General features: G+C 46.1%; 1 protein-coding gene across 1 annotated transcript in view; it reads left to right on the top strand.

The window, feature by feature from the left end:
- The first annotated feature begins 4,487 nt into the window (after positions 1-4,487).
- Positions 4,488-6,350, top strand: part of LOC124170534 (Krueppel homolog 1-like) — a 53,908-nt gene continuing 52,045 nt past the window's right edge. The window contains exon 1 of the mRNA XM_046549324.1: positions 4,488-4,957. The gene's annotated coding sequence lies outside the window, so the exon portion shown is untranslated. The remainder of the gene's footprint in view (positions 4,958-6,350) is intronic.

The raw sequence follows: 6,350 nt of genomic DNA, 5'->3' as shown, positions 1-6,350 counted from the left end.
AATTTCGCTATTTATAAGTAGTTAAATATCTCGGGATGGGAAAATGGTAGAACTCGCATTAGTATGGTCCTGGGATTAGAATGGAATCATAATAAATGCTCTACCAGGGTAAATACCTTGAATCGCTAGCCGAACTGTGTGTCGCTGCGAAATAAGAAAATGGACCCATGACGAACTCGCGTGACCACATTCGTGATGATTGATCGTTTGACAGAAATAAGTATAAACACAATTGACACATTCAAAGTTGCCCTGAAAAAAGGATGGAAGGAGTCGAAAAATAATATATTTTCTTTTCAAAACTGCACCCGTGCCCTACAAATTAAAACCTTTTTAACGAAGGGGCATTATAGCCAGTGACGCCGAATCCATAAGGCTTGATGGGGCCCGAGCCCCCTCAAAAATTCCTTATGAGTGGGGAGAAAAAGATGTGTCAGGTTTGTCGATTTTCCCTGGAGTGTCGAGTTCTTGAGAGTCGAGCTTTCAGAGTTCTAATGTTGATCATATGACTATTCCAAAATGCTTAAAAAAAACTTTAAAACTCAGGATTTATAAAATTTCCCGGGGCAAGATCCCCAGTAAGGGCCCCCCAATATTTTTTATAAGTCGGCACCCCTGATCATATCAAACTTATTGATAAGACGAAGAAAGATCTGAGGTTTTCCCGTATGATGATTTTGAAGCTTCGGGTTTCCCACCGGGTGAGATTCCTCCTTCTTCAACAGTATTGATCAGATCCTCTCGAATCCTATTGCCGGCCTCGGAGGCGGCGGGATAAAGTCCTCGCCTGCCAAAAGAGAGATCGAGGGTCCGAGTCCCTCCTTAGGGTAGGTGGCCCATATCCAGAGCATGGTTGTTCGTGCACATGTAATAGTTATCTTATTGAAAATCGAAAAGTAAAAGGCTAAAATGAGTTGCTTTCGATGGTATGGGAATAAACAAATAAATTAATCCATTTATTTTTCTTAAGCGACGCGTTGGAATCATGGTGACGCGGCCGTACGAGTCGGTGCCGCGGAAATATCAACTCTCTGACGTCGCTCCCGTTCTCCTTTCCTGCTACCCACACACGGAATCCTCCCTCATCGGACAGGAGGCAGCGATGTTGGACCCTTCCCTTATCCCCCACTCCTCCACGGGCAGAACCCCAACTTATCCCCTCCCTCCCCCATTCCGTCAGCCAGCCGGCAGCGCGACAGTGTGGTCTCCTCGCGAGACCTCCCGAAGGCGCCTGGGACGAAATTAACCCAGCACGACTCTCCCGTGTTGTGTTGGACGCACGAAGATTTCCACCTTGGAAGAGGCTAGGAGCAGTCCCCGTTCTCCCGAAGAGACGAGAGCGCTAACAAGGCGAGAGGAGAGACATTTTTTAAAATAAAAAAATGGTGAAAAAAACGTGCGATGCACGAATGATTTTTTTTCTCAACTTGCCTGCGACGGTGGACATGGCGATGGAGCTCGTTAATAAAAATCACTTGACACAAACCAAAAACGTGGGGGGGGGAGGGATTCAGTGGATGTCCTCATCCGGGCTCTTGCTTTATGTCTTCCTCCCTGAGGAAGAGAAGACTTTAGGGTCTTACAACACATCCTCCCGTGAGCGGTCAAAATTTATGGTTACGTTGAACCCGAGAGTCACACGGGCAACTAAATAATTCTTTTTGTTCCACACGCGCCTTATGAAAAACATTTTTAAGCAACGCACACGGCGGTTAAGTTTCTCTTGCCGTGTACTTCGTACACGCCGCCGCCGTCTCTGAACGTCCGTCGCGTCGGCGAACTCTCATCTATACTATCTTTTCGCGCGAGGGATAAGGGCGTGGTCATCAGCTCCATCGTTGTATCGCTATCGTATGTCGCTGAGGGAAAATGAATCAATAACACCACTCTTCAAAAGTAATTCTCGTTGAGAATTACATTTTAAGCACACAGATTTCACTAGATTCACTTAAAATTTATAATTATCGGTATGATACGGTTGAGTCAAATATAGAATCAGAACCTAAAAATTTGACGCTATATGATGCAGTAAAACTAACTAATTATTATTCATAATGCAAATCAACGCTCCCTTTTCAAACATATTAGGTATGAAAATCGACAAAAATTCACCTCTCAAACACCTAGGACGGAAGGTAATTTTAAGCACCATAGACACCATGAGAAAGATGCGACACATTTTGTCAGATACCTAAGAAACTATTTACTATCTAAATCCCTGATTAAATAAACACCTCTGTTACAACAAGGTCATAACAGCTGTTAAGCAAGAACAGCAACATGTCGGTTCCGTGACGGTAGGAAGCGGGCCGCTACTACCGTCGCAGCTAAGGCTATAGTTGATCACCTCAGCATATTTTGCCCGATAATAGACAGACATAAGTAAATAGGATATCTAACAATAAGTCAACCCATGTGACCGACATCACTCTTGATTGAGAAAAACGAATGAATAGCGATGGATTATGTTGGAAAGGGAGAAAAACCACAGAAGGGGTACGCAATTATTTTCGAGCGGCGTAAATGGAATATATCTGCCACGACGAGACTGTATTCAACGCGCGCACTTCTCTTATAGAGATACTTTCTCATTGCAACGAGTCTGTCCACAAAGTCTCCGATGACAATGCCAACTACTATGCAATGATTTGAGAGCTGATCGCATGCAATAAGATTACAAACAAAATCCACATCTTCGATCGTTGTTTCTGTACTTTTAATATGTGAATGATATGTAGCATTACATGCACCATTTTCGAACGCATGAGTTCAAGTTGGCCACATTCGTAAATCACGAAATCTAGCAGATCGTTGAATGATCTGAACAGAAGAGGAGCACTTTCAACTTGCATATCTTCGAACACCCACAGTCTTCAAATTTTAATTTCAACTAATGCGGGAAATTAAAAGTATATTTACAACAATAATGGCAACGGTAAAAATTTTATCAATCCGTAGAATAAAATTGATTCAGAGCACACGTCACAATTGGCCATTACAAATGAAATGGAAGAATACTTACTCTCAATTTTTTCCAATTTTTTAATTAAACAGTGTTTAAATAAGCATTATTAACCACGTAACCAGACATCGGAGAATTTGATGGTGGAAATTGAAAAGCTGAAATGTAGCGCCTTTTAAAATTCGCGTATATGTGTCATTATTATCATCAATGAACATGACTAAAATTTTTTTAAATTATATGAAAGTTATACTAATGTTGTGAAGAGAAAAATTGGATATTCAGAACCATCACCACTCAGGACAGGTATCCCTTTCTCGTTGTTGAGCTGCCGTTAAAGTGAAGAAAACTATCAAAACCAACTAGAATAGTTAATACAATTGTTGATAAAAATAATAAATACACTGTACGATATTATAATTCACACGCAGGTAAACTAAAAGATAACCGTAAACTTATTTTTACACGATAGAATTAGGAAATGCGCCGAGCATCCAAGATGGAGAAGCGCGGACCCCCCAGGATCATCCGCGGCGATTCGCCCGCTATCCCCCGCGAGACTCCCGGGCCAAGAAAAATCCCATCGCCGCTCTTTCACGCCTACTACCCCAGCTTCAGCGAAACCCCCGCGAGCTGCCCCCCCATGCCAGTGGAGTCCCTCCCGCAGGGGGAGCGGCCGACTCGGCGACGGCGTGTTGCACCTGCGTTCGTCTCTCCGGCGTGCCAAGTGTCCTCCTCGGGTGTCCGACCGACGAACCACCAGCGGCGGCCGCGCACCCCGCCTTCTAGGGAAGCGGCCGGCGACACCACCACCACCCCCCAGGACTCCATTCTCCATTTAGGACCCCCCACCACCACTCCCTCGCCTTCGCTTTTGGAAGAAAAGTGGGCGGGGAAGGAGGGAGGACCGGGGTAGGGGCCTTTTTATCGAGGATCTCCTCATCTCTGCCTCCCCGAAAAAACCCTCATCCCTTTCCCCTCAAAAAACCCCTACTCTTACCATCCGTTCCTATTCCTTCTAAACCCCATCCACCCTCCTTCCCCTTCCCCTTAAATATACCCAAAAAGCCAACACCCCCTCCCCCCCCATCCCCCTGGTCTCAAATCGCCAGCACATCTCGCTTCCTCAACTAGTCCTACCCCCAACAACGAAAAGAGGTGGAGGCGTTGGAGTTCCCGGTGGTGGGGGAGGGAATACGACGATGAGAGGAGGAGGAAGAGGGGGGGAGGGACTCCACAGGGGGTTGGGGAATCCGTGGAGGAGGATGGGGGAAAGGGGAGTTAGGGAGTGGGTATAACCCAGGGGTATAAGGGGTTTTGTGTGTGTACATACATGTGGGAGTGTGGAATGGGAAAGGGGGGTTTCTGCCTTCCTTTGCCCTTCCCTCTCCTTTCTAGTCCTCCCACTCCTCCACCGTCCCCTCCCGAAGTCGTCCGCGGGGGGCCCGGCCGCCGCAACCGCCTCCTCCTCCTCCTCCCGTGCTTCCTCGGCCTGCCCCTCCCTCGAAGCGCGCTGGCTGTTAGTGGCGGTGGAAGACTCGAGCCGTGAGCAAGTGCTAAGGAAGAGCGGGAAGGAACAGTTGTTGCTGTTGAAGGGGGAGAGAGAGAGGGGAGGAAAAGTTGTGGAGAGTTATTGGAGGAGGAAGACTCTTTTTTCGGTGGGTAGAGAGAGAGCCCTACCCATCCCCTCCGCCCCCTTCTCACTCTTTCAGCCTGCCCGGGGTTTTACAGCGAGCGTAGGAGAGGAGGGAGAGTCCTTGAGGGCTTTTTTCTCGGGGACTACTACTCCTTCAGACCGGAGGAAGGAAGAAGGCAGGCACGGAAGACCACGAGGTAGAAGGAGGCGGCGACTGACTCTTCCAGTTCACTTTTGGGAGTGTTCCTAATCGAACCGAACTGTGGTGTTTCTCTGGAAGTTCGTGAACGAGCGACCGTGAAGGAAGAGAGTACGTCCGTGTCCCGAGGGAGTACGGAAACCGGGAGGAGCTGAGAAAGGTTAGTCTCGTATTTTTAAGTGCGCGACTTTCCAGTATTATCCGATGTGGAGTGCATTTCAGTACGAGTGTTACGCCGTCTATCGTATGTGTGGTGAATTCTCCAAGTGAAAAAGCGTGCGTGTTTTCGCTCTCTACCGGCATTGGGAGCCCTGGAGCCTTAAGTTAGCTGGCGCGGAGACCGGACGCAGGGACTGCTCGAATCTCTGCCTCGCCGGGCGGGCGCCTATACCGGCGGACGAAGCGACCCCCCGCCGCGAACTCTGTGGAGGAGTATTTATCGCGATGATGGCAAAGGATATCAGGGTGTATTCTGTTCCACAATGCTTTGCTGGCAGCGCTGGATAGTTTAATTTGAAATATAACAATCCCTACGCATTTCGTTTAACATCCACAGTAATCGAAAAGTCCGTGGGAAAAAGGCAATCCTGAAAAATTCCTTCCCAGACCTGTCATCCATTATCGAACATCGATGGGACTAGATCCGAAAGTAATTGAATAGACAGTCTCATTCGGTAAATGATTTATCGAGTGATGTACAATAAATTAAACGCAACTCGGAAAGTATGTATAGTATGCTTTTATCCATGTAGTCACTGGAGAGATATGAATATGCAAATGATAAAGTACCTACGCGATTTCAAGCCGGTTGTGTTGACGAAGGATGGGCACGTGCGTGAAGTGTAAGAGGGTTATTCCCGAACGATCCGTTGGTCCAACGCAACTTCATACTAATACATGATACATTCGCTCTCTTGAATCGTCTTTTCCCATTTATTTTTATGCCCTGTATTGTACATATCTGAAAACTGGGGAAGATATTATCTCAGACTTGCTATTCTCAAAAGAGAGAGTAATGTTTATCGTAATGTTTTATTAAGTTCATAGGTTCCCGATTTGATTTGCGCGCCCATCTCGAGCGAATTAAGCAAAAAATACCGTTATCGCTCTGTTTCCGTGTAACTTTGGGAAGATATCAGGCCTGCATGGCATAAATCTGACGGTTCAAAATCTAATTCCATGGTAATGCGTTCCCGAAAATTTTCCTATTTTACCTTCCTTCCTAGTGTTCTCATGAATAATTCGTTTCGGAAATTAAGTAGGCTACAGCTAAAAAGGAAAATATATATATTTTGCGCGAGAGATGTCATATAACTCGCTTATTCAGCGGATGGAGATGCATTCTTGTATCAGACGCTGAACCGTGTAAGCCACATTCAGCGGCTGGTGATCTGTGCGACGATTTCATCGAACACCTCAATAGGGAAAATATACTCGCACAAATAGAATTAGTGCTTTGATTGAAATCATCGTATTCTAAGGACCTGAAAAACTTAAACTTAACTTTCATTTTGGTTTGAGAGAAATTTTCAGTGCACTGCCTTTCATCATAA

This window comes from Ischnura elegans, chromosome 1, assembly GCF_921293095.1.
Source record: "Ischnura elegans chromosome 1, ioIscEleg1.1, whole genome shotgun sequence".
In the NCBI taxonomy this organism is placed as follows: domain Eukaryota; kingdom Metazoa; phylum Arthropoda; class Insecta; order Odonata; family Coenagrionidae; genus Ischnura; species Ischnura elegans.
This window is presented reverse-complemented; position numbering and strand designations above follow the sequence as displayed.